This window comes from Mustela nigripes, chromosome 8, assembly GCF_022355385.1.
Source record: "Mustela nigripes isolate SB6536 chromosome 8, MUSNIG.SB6536, whole genome shotgun sequence".
Lineage (NCBI taxonomy): Eukaryota > Metazoa > Chordata > Mammalia > Carnivora > Mustelidae > Mustela > Mustela nigripes.
In genome coordinates, this window is record NC_081564.1 from 84175311 (window position 1) to 84189765 (window position 14455).

Consider the following 14455-nt stretch of genomic DNA (forward strand, 5'->3'; position numbering starts at 1 on the left):
TTGAATTTTACCTGGTGGTAAATGACAGTCGTTCAGCCGGCAGGGTCTGAATGGCTTGGGACTGAATGAAAAGTAGAGATCTTGTATGTTGGGATCTGCTTGTCACAAACCATGCAACATGAAAGAGAAAAACATGTGGATCCAGGAGCACAGGTCAAATTCTAATTATTGAGCTCCACTTAATTATCAACCATCCTTCGACCTTTCAGTCATACCCACAAATCACTAGCATTGCCTCAGTCCGCTATACTGGATCCTTTGGCTTAGATGAAGAGATATTTATACCGAAAGCCACAGGAAATACTCAGTTACTCTCATAAAGAACTCATTCTACTATCTGTGGTGATTTAGGCTAGAAGAAAAAGAAATACTTTATTTTTTCTTCGTGGAAAGGTTGTGCAATTTTTCTCTTCCTCACAATTTGAACTTGAATTCTAATACTTCGGGTTATACCCAGTAGGTCTGTCAGTTGGGATCATGTGCACTTCCTACCCTTTATTTCTGTATCTTGACTAACTTAAAATCCCTGGCTCATAGTCATATAAGCTAAACAAACTATTACATAGAGCACAAACCTTGGAGCCAGACATGGGTTTAAAACCAGCTTTGCAGCCTTCCTAATTGCATAATTATGGGGAAGCTCATTAACTTTCTTGGTTGCAAATGACAAACATTTTACTCCGAGGAGTAAGCAAAAATGAGATTTATTACCTCGCTCTAGAAAAGGATCTGGCCTCAGAGACTCAAAAATATTAATATTCTTTTTCTCAACATCTTAGTCTTGCTTCCCTCAGTATGTTTGTCCCATTCTTTTTTTAATATAGGCAGGATCCTCCCAAAATATATAGGACAAGAGAGGAGTGTGGTCCAGACTTCCATCTTCCCATATAGTGACCCAAGAAGAAAGAAAGAACATTTCTCCCAACATCCAGATACAAAACCTGTGATGGGAAACCCCATCCGGTAGAGTTTATGAGATGGCCCGATGCTGGGTTACTCATTCACACCCTGAACTGTGGTCCAGGGCATCATAATCGTACCAGAGTTACAAGGAGTTGGGCCAAAAACTTCCACCAAGGAAAAGGGTGGGACGAACAGAAAATGGGGCAGGAGGGGGAGAACCTTGGGTAGGGGAGCCCCGAAGCCTCTATAATCCGTAAACCTTAGCTTGTGCAGGTTGAAATTGGGGTTAAAGATAGCACCCACTGATAGGACTGTGTGAAGACTAAAGGAGATAAACCAGGGAAAGCGCTTACCCCGGGACCTCTATAATAGGTAGTTGCTACAAATAATAGAGATTTTAGTGGCTGTCAAACTTGAGGATGCCTCTTTGCCATATTGAATGTTTGGTGTCTCCCTCCTCCCCACTCCCCAAAACTTGTATGTTAAAATATGATCCCCATTGTGCTGGTATTAGGAGGTGGGACTTTTGAGAAGTTACTAGGTCATGAGGGTGAATCCTCATGAATGGGACTCATGCTTTTTTTTTTTTTTTTTTCCCCAAGATTTTATTTATTAGAGAGAGAGTAGCACAAGCAGGGGTTGTGGCATGTAGAGGGAGACACAGTCTCCCTGCTGAGCAAGGAGCCCAAAGCAGGACTCAATCCCAGGACCCTGGGATCATGATCTGAGCCAGAGACTGAGCCACCCAGGCAGGTGTCCCAGGACTCATGCTTTTCTTTCCTTTTTTTTTTTTTTTTTTTTTTTTTTAGGATTTTATTTATTTGACAGACAGAGATCACAAGTAGGCAGAGAGGCAGGCGGGGGAGGGGGAAGAAAGCAGGCTCCCCGCTGAGCAGAGAGCCCAACACTGGGCTTGATCCCAGAACACTGGGATCATGACCTGAGCCGAAGGCAGAGGCTTTAACCCACTGAGCCACCCAGGCGCCCCAGGACTCAGGCTTTTCTAAAAGACGTTCCAGATCGGTCCCACCCCGTCTCAGCCATGAGAAGACAGAGAAAAAGAGCTATCTATGAACCAGGAACCCTGGTCCCCACCTCACACTGAGCTTCTTAGTACTCTGATCTTGGGCTTTCCATCCTCTAGAACCGTGAGAAATAAGTTTCTGTTGGTTTATAAACCATCCCTGTCCAGTCTGTGGTATTTTATTATAGTAGCTGTATGGACTGAAATATTTGTCTTTCTAGGAAGAGAATGCAGTGTTTTGTATCAGTGCTACCTGCAAGTAAAACCACGAGGTAGCTCTGTTCAGCAGAGGGACTCAGAGGGACCTGGCCCAAGACACAGTCTTTCTGCTCCCTGCGGGAGGTCTCGCAGGCTAGGACTCAGGACCGTCCAGCTATTGATGCGGCCATACCCAGGCACAACGGCCGGGGGAAAGGGAGTTCTCTGATCCTCTTTTCCTCATTGTTCAGAGGGAAGGAATTATTGGCCCAAAGGAGAAATTCTTTTATAAGCCACTTTTACATTAATTGGGATATTAATTTATCAAGACAATATGTAAAAAGGAGCAAAAAAGCAGGATTCATAAACAAAAAGACTAACCAACAGATGTGGATTATTTGTGGTTATTCAAGTTATTCGTGGTCCCCAGGACAGGAAAACATTGTCTTCCAGAAAGTCGCCCGGCTCCAAGCCTGCCTTAGTCAAGAATAAAGATCATGATTCAGAGTGCCTGGGTGGCTTGGTCGGTTGGGTGACCAACTCTTGATTTCAGCTGGGGTCGTGATCTCAGGATAGTGGATTGAGCCCCATGTTGAGCTCTGCCCTGAGAAGGGAGTCTGCTTAAGATTCTCTCTCTCCCTGTGCCCCTCGTCCCGCCCCATATACACGCTCTCCATCTTTCTCTCAAAATAAATAAATTTAAAATAATGATTTTTTTAAAAAGCATGATTAATTAATAATTTGGATCTTTGAGGTTTTTTATTTTTTTATTTTTTTTAAGTTGGCTCCATGCCCATGATGGAGCCAAATGTGGGGCTTGAACTCACAACCCTGAGATCAAGACCTGAGCTGAGATCAAGAGTCAGTTGCTTAACAAACTGAGCCACTCAGCACCCCAATAATTCGGACCTTTAAGAAGGAAAAATGGTTGTGGTGAAAGGTTTCATCCCCTCGTTAAGAACTGTCCTAATCATGGCCCATAAATTTGTTCTATGAATTTACATAATATTTAATTTTTAAGGGGACCATCACATTCTAATTCATCTTCCCAATACCAAAATAGAAAGGTAATAAATATTTTATGCCATTTTAAAGCGGAAGAATTGAAACAAGGTATGTTCATGTTCCACTTCAAATAGCAGAGCAACACAGATTTGAACTTTGCTTTCTTTGCACAATTTAATAAATAGGGTTCTTAATTATAGATGTGGCAAAGCAGACAAGGATTTCTGCTATCACCATTGCTATTCAATATTGTAGTGGAAGTGTTATTCAGAGTAATTGCCAAAAAAAGAAATAAAAGACATTCCAGATTAGTAAGGAAAAGTAAATCTATTTCTATTTACAGTTGACATGACCTTACATGTAGAAGACTCAAAGGAATCCACAGAGAAACTATTAGACCAAAGGAAAGACTTTAGCAAGGTTACAAAATACAAAATCAATACACAAAATCAAATTGTTTCTCCACACAAGCAATAAACAATCCAAAAATTAAATAAAGGAAATACTACATTTACAATAATGGTAAAAAGAATAAAATACTTGGGAATAAATGTAACACAAATACGGGACATCTATGTGGAAAACTACAAAATATCATTGAAAGACATTTTTTTAAAAGACTTTATTTGTCAAAGAGAAAGAGAAAACAATCAGGGGGAGCAGCAGGCAGAGGGAAAAGCAGGCTCCCTGCTGAGCAAGAAGCCCTATACAGGGCTCAATCCCAGGAACCTGGGATCATGACCTGGGCCAAAGGCAGATACTTAACCAATGGAGCCACCCAGGCATCCCCATTGAAAAACATTTTTAGGGGTGTCTGGGCAGCTCAGTCATTAAGCGTCTGCCTCTGGCTCAGGTCATGATCCCAGAGTCCTGGGATCAAGCCCCGAATCAGGCTTCCTTCTCCCTCTCCCACTTCCCCTGCTTGTGTTCCCTCTCTTGCTTTGTGTGTGTCTCTCTCTGTCAAATAAATAAATAAAATCTTAAAAAAGAAAGAAAGAAAGAAAGAAAGAAAGAAAAACATTTTTTAAAGACCAAACTTGAGTAGAAAGACATCCTGTGCAATTGATTGGAAGATTTTATATTGTTAAAATGGCGAGACTCCCCAAACGGAACTACAGATTTAAAGCAGTCTCTGTCAAATACCCAGCCACCTTCCTCATAAAATTAATAAGCTTATTCATATGGAAACAATATGGATACTATTGGCTTATATTCATGTAGAAATTAAGGGAACCAGACTGCACAAAACTAACCCAAAAAAAGAACAAAATTGAAGGACTTCTGCTTCCCAGTGTCAAAACTTATTACAAAGCTACAGCATCCAAGACATAAGGACAGTATTGACAGTATGTCAGTGCAGTACTGACATAAGGACAGACATATACACTAATGGAATAAAACTGAAAGTCCAGAAATAATCACTTACATTTGTGGTCAATTGCTTATCAATAAATATGCCACAACAATTCAACAAGGAAAGACTATTTTTTTCAAAAAATGGGACAGCCGGATATCCACATGCAAAAGAATGAATTTGGATTTATACCTCAATGAACTCAAAATGGATCGAGGTCCTAAATGCAAGCACTTGAGATTATTTTTTCTCGGGGAAAAAATAGGCATAAGTGTTCATGACTATGAATTAGGCAGTGGTTTCTTAGACATGGCAACAAAAACACAAGCAAAAATTTAAAAAGGTAAATTGGACATCATCACAATTTAAAATTTTGCACTTCTAAGGATACTATCAAGAAAGTGAAAAGTCAAGCAAAGAGTAGGAGGAAACATTTGCAAACCATGTATCTAATAAAAATCTTTTATGCAAAATATGTTAAAACAACAAAAATCCTTATAACTCAACATTAGAAAAACTACCCAATTTAAAAATGGGCAACAATCTGAATAGACAGTTCTTCAAAGAAGGTATCTAAATGGCCAATAAACACGTGGGAAGGCTCAGCTACCTAACATTCAAGAGAAGATGCTGCTCTCAGTGGTTTCCAGGCCCGGGATTTCGACTTTTGAGTAGAAGAAAAACAAGAAGCAGCTGTATGTGTCACTGCCTCAGCAGATGACGTCACCTCATCCAAGCAACGGTGCCCCTAGCAGCAGCAGGGGGAGCAATGGAAAGGGCCAGCTGAGCAAAACCAGCATCTATATCCGGGGATTGCAACCAGGCACTACTGACCAGGACCCTATCAAATCGTACTGGTCATACAGCAGGATTGTCTCCCCCGAGGTCATACTGGAGAAAAGCACCAGCAAGTGCAGCAGCTGTGGCTTTGTGGACTTTGACCGTCCTTCAGCGGCACAGAAAACTGTAACAGCACTGAAAGCCAGTGGCATACAGGCCCAGAGCCACAAAGCAACAGGGGCAGGACCCCACGAAGTGACACCTGTCCATCGTTCCACTAGCAATGGATAAGCAGGAACTAGAAGGGGAAGCCCTCTGGCCAAGTCATCCTCACTCGAATCCTCCGAGACACCAGTGGGACAGCAGAGGGGATGGCTTTGCAAGAATGGAGTCCGCAGAGAAGTGTGAAGCATCATCACCCACTTTAACGGCAAATGTATTAAGACACCCGCCGGAGTTCCAGCTCCGTCTGACCCCTTGCTTTGCAGGTTTGCTGACGGTCCACAGAAATGGCAGAACCAAGGGAAGTCTGTGCAAAATGGACAGGCCTGGCTAAGGAATGCAGCTATGGGTGGTATAGTCTTGACCTAGGACCCCAGCTCTTCCGAATCGGTTTCCCGTTATAACATCCCCTGCAGCAGGATGCTTGCTCAGTCCGCACCCTCCCCGTGTCTTCCATCTCCTGTGTCTTCTGACCACATGGGAGCCACACATGTGTGGCTCTCACACCTCCTCTGCCATCACCTAAGCCATCTTGGATGCACCACCCGTCATACCCCCTGCAGCTTTCAGCTTCAGTTCTGCCCTGAGGGAATGGATCACCCCATTTCTCTCCAGCCTGCCTTCACAGTGGGACCTCATACCCATCAGGGGGGTACCTCTCCCTCAGCAGCACGGGCATGTACATGCCCATGGCTGTCACTACACAAGGAGCGCACATCTCCCAGTACACCCCTGTGCCTTCTCCCAGAAACCGAACCCACAATATCTCCGAGGTATGCCACACAAATACACTACTGGAGGTGTGATGCTTCCAGACGCCAGGGGGCTAACCAGGAACACCTTCCAACCGTGGGCCTCGCTCAGCACGAACACTTGGTCATCGCTTTTCACAGGTCTGGGCCCAGAAAAAGATCTCTGCACTCCGGCCCTCTGCTTATTCCTCCATTTGTGAGGGTGCTGAGAGAAACCGTCACTTTTAGTGTGTGCTGCATTCAAGGAGATCAAAAGAACTTTCTTTTCTTTCTTTTGCCAAGAAAGTTGTATATTTTGTTCCTAACTGCAACATACTCTTTCCATATATCCCCCCAAAACAAAAACAAAAACATTTGAAAAGATATGGAACATCTTTAGTTATCAAGGAAATGCACATCAAAAAAATCAAAATGAGATACTTCTCCAGGTTGGCTGTAATCAAAAATAGGGGAAATAGTATTGTCGGCCAGGATGTGTGGAAATTGGAACCCTCACACCTGCAGCTGGGGGTTGAGAGTGGGGCAGCCACTGTGGAAAACAGTCTGGCAGTTCCTCCAAAGATGAATAATAAAATTAACATATGACCTAGCAACTCTCCCCTGGATATATACCCAAGAGAACTGAAATAGTCAACAGTTCCTCAAAAAGGTAAAGATAGAATTACTATGTGACCAGCCAATTCTACTTCTAGGTACGTGCCCCCTGAATGAAAACACGTACCCACAAAAACTCGTATATGAGTGTTGATAGCGGCCTCCTTCGTAAGAGCTGAAATGTAGAAGCAACCCAAATGTCCATAATTAATGAGTGGATAGACATGGGTGTGTGGAATGGATAAATCATATCTATACAATGAAACATTATGTAGCTTAAAAAAAAAAAGGTAAGAAATACTGATGCACCCTATAACATGGATGAACCTTGAAAACATGCCAAGTGAAAGAAACCAGACGCAGAAAACCACATAGTATATGATCTCATTTAGATGAGCTGTCCAGAGCAGGCACATCTATGAAAGCAAAATGATTCCGAGTTTACTTAGATTTGGTGGTCGTTGGGGTAACTGAGCAGTAATAGCTAAGAGGTGAGGGGTTTCTCTTTGAGATGATGAAAATGTTCTAAAATTATCTGTGGTGTCAGTTGCACATATCTGTATATGTATTTAAAAACCATTGAAACGTACACTTTAAATTTGTGAATTACTTGGCACATGGGTTCTATTTCAATAAGGTGTTATGAAAATAAAAGCAGTAAGACATTAAGTTGAAAACAAGAATTTCTTTTATATTGAGTAAAATTACTCAATAGTTTCTATTTTCATATGTTTTTATAAAATTACTAAGTAACTTACCTTCTTCATTCAACATTGCATCATTGTCATTGGGCCAATAGATAGACCTCTGTTGATTCTGCCTTATTTTTTCAAAGATTTTTAAAAATTATTTTTTTGAGAGAGAGAACACACACACTAGAAAGAGAAAAAGCACGAGTGGGTTGAGAGGCAGTGGAAGAGCAGGGGGAGAAGCAGACTCCCCACTGAGCAGGGAACCAGATGTGGGCTCCATCCTTGGGGGACTCCGGGATTGAGACCTGAGCCAGGCAGATGCTTAACTGACTGAGGCACCCAGGCACCCCAATTCTGCTCTTTTTAATACTTTCACAATATTCAATATTGCATGCTCGAAGGTACCACTAATTGCCATCCTCTTTATCCATGTTTGTATTGTTTCTAGTGTTTTGCTTTTACAAACAATGCTGCAATAAATATCCTTATACATTAAAAAAAAAAATTCATTTTATAAAGAACTTAATTTGTAAAGACACCAAGATAGTTCTGTAAGGAGAGTCAGTGTCCTGTCCAGAGAATTTGTGAACGCAGGATTATCCATGTATCTGTCACATTTAGACTCAGCCTTCTAAAGTGATAGATAAGATGAATGGCCCTTATGTGAACCTTTGAGCTCCGTTCCCAGGCGTCTGCATTATTCAGCAAGACGTTTCCACCCCCGCCCCCCTACTGCCTTCCCATTGCGGTAACTGTTCACTCTGTCATCTAACCACTGGAAAACTTTCCCTTTGGTAAAATGAGGTAAGTATACATTACCATCTTCACACTGTGAGATTTAATTAGCTAATGATGGAAAAGTCCTTGGATGAAGAGTGCAATGGAAGTTCAAAGTAATATTGTTATTGTGTTTAGATATATTCTCAATGTGTAAAGTCACATAACCTTGCTGTTACAGTCAGATATGTGATTCTGGGCAAGCATTACTTCCAGGGAGAAAAAATAAGAACCAGCTTTTTGGAGATCTAGCACAAAGGCATATTTTCCTGTGATCTTAAGGTGGTGCCCATGTTTGCCACCTCTCGCAACTCAACTCTAATGATAATGGCCTCCATTGGTGCCCCTGCTGCCTGTAATCTATTTAATTGAAGTTACAAAAATGACCCTGACTTTCAGCCCTGCCTTGGCAGGTGGTGCAGCTGTGCTGAATATTTCTTGGGTCTGTAAATAAAATACTGATTCTAGTCACTTCTACAGAATGCATTTTGATACTGCAGATTTTTTTCAATGTTGGCTCAATTAAGTTAGGTATCTCTAAGGGAAAGTAGGTTATCAGTTAAGGCAAAAAGGCAGTCCACAGCTAACACTGGTCATTTCTTTAAAAAGTGCTTTGAGCCCTCTCCTAATTTGTGAAGGTAACCTTACACAGCAATCAGATAGATTAAACACTGTCCTGTTGACTCTGAAATGAAGACAAAAGCCTTGGAATTCTGAAGAACATCTTCTCATACATAAGGTCTCTACAATCAATACATTCTTTACTGGTAGTATTTTAGGATACCTGAGGTGGTCTAGGACAGACTGGGTTTTGAAGGGACCTTTGGCTGACCACTGAAGACCTCTCCACCTTTGCTTCTCAATGGGAATTTGGCCCATGTTATGTGCTTAATAAACATTCTAATAGAAAAATGAATGTACTTCCAGATGATGCTTAAGATCATTGTCCTGGCGGGGCGCCTGGGTGGCTCAGTGGGTTAAAGCCTCTGCCTTCGGCTCAGGTCATGATCCCAGGGTCATGGGATCGAGCCCCGCATCGGGCTCTCTGCTCAGCGGGTAGCCTGCTTCCTCCTCTCTCTCTGCCTGCTTCTCTGCCTACTTGTGATCTCTGTCTGTCAAATAAATAAATAAAATCTTTAAAAAAAAAAATCATTGTCCTGGCATTTCTGAACATAATTTGTTCATCATAAGTGTTTCCCCTCTCTGGGAATTCATATCCCTCATCTTTGTTCTGATGTGTACCTACTAGGCAGACTAAGAGCTCCCCCAAAGATGTCCACAGCCTGATTCGTGGAACCTATGGACTCCCTTACTCATTAAGGTTGCTGACGGAATTAAGATCGCTAATCAGGAGAGTTTAAAATAGTGAGACTGGGTGCCTGAGATTGTGTTCATGGTTTAATTTGCACGTTTATGTTTTATTTTAACCCAGTGGCCGTGGGTCTCCAGAGTTCCAGCCCATCCCTAGCTTTTTTTATATTTTTTTCTTAATTTGCGCAGGTGTGCTATTCTAAGGAGAAAGTCCGTGGCTTTCACTGAATCCCAAAGCATGCTCTCAACCCTCCGAAACTAAAGAAATGGACTGAGCCCATGCTCACCTTTCACAGATGAGGAAACTGACACTAGAAGAAACATGGCTTCAAGCCTAAGGTCGCGGGGTAGTTACAGTAGGTCCTGCTGCTTCTTTTCACAGGAGGTATTTTGAGTTTCAGGTGACTTCCTCCTTGAGAGTGTTTCCATTTTTAAAAGAGCACTGCTTGGAACTCACTGTCCTCAGAACAAAGGAATGGCTTGTAGCACAGCTGCCTCTGCTGGTCCTGCCTTTACTGATTCCAGTGGGAGTCCTTTACCGAGGGAGGGACAAGGGTGACCAGAATAGAACAGAAGGAGAGGAAGGGTAGAGTATAGGCTAACAGCCATGGGGGGTGGAGGGCAGGTGCTGACTTTTTTTGGATGTCCTTGGGTTTAAATGACTCCCCTGAGAAGGTGACAGGAATTAGAACCATTGTGCTCCTATCACAGGAGAATCTAGCCGCAGGGCTGGGCAGGGCAACGGGTCCGGCTTCCCCAGGGAGGATGGAGAGTGATTTGCAGCAGGACCTTCCCAGAACAAAAGGAGAAGGAAAGAATTTGGACTTAGCACAATGACTACAAAGACGGAAAAGGCAGTCTGATAAAGCTTCCAGCCAGCCAAAGAAATGTAAGCCCTCTTGGCGAGAACTAGCTGTGTGTTAGTAATAAGATCCTTTCTCAGGAAAGCAGGTGCTTTGTAGACAACTGGTCTTAATGAGCACGCATCAATAGGTTTGGCTGAAAACCTCACAATTCCAGAGAATAGAATAGTTAAATCAAATAATGAAGGGGCCGTTAACGGTGCCCTAAATGAAGGCGCGCTGCCCGGAAACTGTGCGCTCTTCTATTAAGTCTCAAAAATGGTGTGCCAGGTGACACAATGCTCACAACAAGTGTTAGCTAAATTAGTAGATTAGAATTACCAACTAATTAAATTGTGGGGCACAGTCTTTCTAGCATGAAGCGGTAGTCAGCAGCAGAGCCCCTTCCAATTAGCTAGGGAAACGGCTCTCATGGAAGGAGGCAGCAGCTCCAACAGCCGCCCATATGCTCGGACTCTCCGCCGCTTCAGCTCAGAGGATGCGCGCAGTGATGGGGAGAGACGTGTCGCAAGTGGGGAAGATTCCAGCAATAGCTCATTTTCCTGTACACAACTATAAATCTGCCTCTTTCGGGCAATGTGGATAGCAAATGTAAGAGATATAAGAGTACTGGTTTGTTTTTTCTTATATCCATGAAACATTCAGAAAGTCTGAAGCACAAAAATTAGACTATCCTGACAATCACCTATATTCCACAGCCAGAATTTGAATTATTTACTCAGTGAGAAATGAAAATTGTTTCCTGTGATGTCAAATGTAGTTTTCTGTGATTATAATTTTTTAATCATATACTGACTGTTGAGCTATTGTACAGCATGAATAAATTTTAATGGGAAATTAAAAAGAAATTAAAATCTATACTGCAAAAAAGCTGGTAAGTGGAAGGGGGGGGCGCTCAGTGGTTGAGCTTCTGCCTTCAGCTCAGGTCCTGATCCCAGGGTTCTGGGGTGGAGCCCCATGTCTGTCTCCCTGCTCAGCCTGCTTCTCCCTCTGCCCTTCCCCCATCAACTCGTGCTATCTCTCTCTCTGTCTCTCTCTCACTTTCTCCCTTGCTCACTGTCCCTCCCAAATAAATGAATAAAATCTTTGAAAAAATCATTAAAAAAAAACAAAACTAGAAAACTGATAAGCAGAATGTAGATATGATTAGCATTTAAACCAAATATAAATTAATGTTACAGGAGCTGCTTAGAATGAGAAATTGAAAAAAAAAATCTTACATGATTAACTGGTGTCAATTTGAAATCAAATGCAGCAATTTTATTTTTAGCCCTGTAAGAATAAACACGTAATTAGCTCTCAAAAAGGATGTATCATAAATAGTCCAGTCTGACTATTTTAACCACCCAAATAGTTCAAGGTCATTGGATTTTTGTTAATACATATTCAGAGTTTTCACGATAAAAGTAATCATTGTCATTAAAGATGTTTGAAATTACAAAAAGGTGAAAAAAGAGAAAAATTACATTTTACTTTTACTTTAGCACTTCTGTATACAGGTTTCTTTGCTTGTTTGGGGCACATAGTCACAGTTTTATTATGCAAATGATTTGATGTTTTTATTCTTTTCCTTAAATAAAAATCATCTTCCAATGCTACTATACCCTATTTCCAACAATAACTTCTGTTATTATATGTATCACATTTTCTTAATTGCATCTTAATATTGCACAACATTCCATTTATTGCTTATTGTTTATAATAGCATCAAAAATACTTAGGAATCAATTTAACAAAATAATTTTAAGATTTGCACAATTAGGGGCACCTGGGTGGCTCAGTGGGTTAAAGCCTCTGCCTTCAGCTCAGGTCATGGTCCCAGGGTCCTGGGATCGAGTCCCGAATTGGGCTCTCTGCTCAGCGGGGAGCCTGCTTCCCCTCTCTCTGCCTGCCTCACTGCCTACTTGTGATCTCTCTCTGTCAAATAAATAACATCTTAAAAAAAAAAAAAAAAAGACTTGCACAATGAAAATTATGAGATGCAACTGAAAAAATAGTTTTTAAGACCTAAGTAAATGGGAAGACATCCTGTGTCATGCGTCGGAGGACTCGGTATCATTAAGATGGCAGTCATCAAAAACGGATCTACGGATGCAGTGCAGTCCCTCACAAAGTCCCAACTGCCCTTTCCACAGGAATGGACTAGGATGATCCTACAGTTCAGTGAACAGAGAGTCTCAATGAAGATGCTAAATCAGATGGTTTATTAATTCAAAACTCTTAGTGAGACACTGGGTGGGGGCAGCTAGAATAATTAACATAGCACAGAGCACCAGAAGCTTAATGCTTGGGATTCCGTCTCTTGCTCGCTCTCTGCTCCCGCTGCCGTCTCCCCCCCTCTCTTCCTCCGTTCTTCTCCTGACCACCCCCCTCATTCTGTCACAAGTACCAGAGCCGACATTGAAAGGTTATGCTGGAAGTGCCCGGGATCAGGAATACGCCTTGCCTCCTTTGGAACCAGGAGCAAGTACTTCTCATGTCAACTCTAGCTTGCTAGCTGGTCCTGCGAAACAACCATGGTATTGTTTGCATTTCTTAACCCAAGCACCATGGGCCAGGACGGGTCCGAATGAGTAACCAACCTGAGGATGATGAGCTGTCAACCAAGAAGTGACAGGATCTGTACCTTCTGACTTGGCTCTCTCATATTTTTCTTTCCCTAAATAAACACTTTTGCTTGTTTCATCCTATTTATCATATATGTAATATGTCTTGAATGTCCCTGACGTATTCTCTATATTTAACATATCGTGTGAATTCTGCTCGTAGTTTTCAAGCTACATCTTTACTCGTTTTCTATTTTTAACACCTCTTCTGAGTTTTACCTACAACTCATAAACTATTAGCTTATGTATTCGCTACACTTAACACTTAAATGAGGTTCATCCATCCCAACTGTGATGGTTAATTTTATGTGTCAACTAACTTAACTGGGCCAAAGGATGCCCTGATGGCTGGTAAACCGTTATACTTGGGTGTCTCTGGAAAAGACTAGCATTTGAATCAGTAAAACTCAGTAAAGACTCAGTAAAAGAAGATCCACCATCACCAATGAGGTGGCATCATCCAGTTCCGTGAGGGCCAGATAGAAAGGGAATGGCAGAGAAAAGGCGGAGGAAGAGTGGGTTTGCTTTCTTTGCTTAGCTGGGACATCCGTCTTCTCCTGCCTCCAGACATCGACTCCTGATTCTTGGTCTTTCAGACTCAAACTGGGACTTCCATCCTCCATTCTCAGACTTTTGGGTTCAGACCGAATTGCGTGGGTGACTTTCTGGGTTCTCCACCTTGCAGATCACAGTTCCTAGGATTTCTTGGTCTCCATAACTCTCTGAGCCAATCCCTGTTGGCTCTCTGGAAAACCCTGACTAATACCCCATTTGTCTCTCTTGTCTTCTGTTATGGAATTAAATATTTCACAAATAATATAGCAAACTCTCATAAGAGTTGAGAAAAATTACTCGGTTTAGTTGATTTTTAGGATACTTCCATATTCCTCTCTCTTCATAAGATATGATAAATTTTAGCCACTTGACCTTCCAAGCAAATGTGAACCTTTGTAAAGTACCAGCCCTATTCGTTGACTCATAGAGTTGCATCGTTTTCATCCCTTGTCTCCTAACACAACTGTATCAATCAAGAGACAGAGATGACACGTTATTTTAATATAGACAGCTTAACATAAATGATCAATAACTAGATGTAAAGAATTGTTAACTATGTTTTGAAGCTCTAAAAAGGTAAAACGGAATATTAAAGCACAGTGGAGGTCACAAGACTTTGGGAAGCAGATGGTTCCTTCACTTTCAGGGGACTGAAGAGAAGCTTTGAGAAAGGGTCCCATAGAGTTGAACTCCAGACCTCTGAGAAAGGGGGTACCCAATGACACTGGAACCCCAACTTCTGTGAGCCAGCTGATGCTGGTGTCTCTTAAAGTGGTACTTTTTTTTTTTTTTTTTTTAAGTAAACTCTATATCTAACAT

At 41.9% G+C, this 14455-nt stretch overlaps 1 pseudogene; it reads left to right on the plus strand.

The window, feature by feature from the left end:
• The first annotated feature begins 5142 nt into the window (after positions 1-5142).
• Positions 5143-9874, plus strand: LOC132023024 (RNA-binding motif, single-stranded-interacting protein 2-like; annotated as a pseudogene).
• Positions 9875-14455: the final 4581 nt, after the last annotated feature.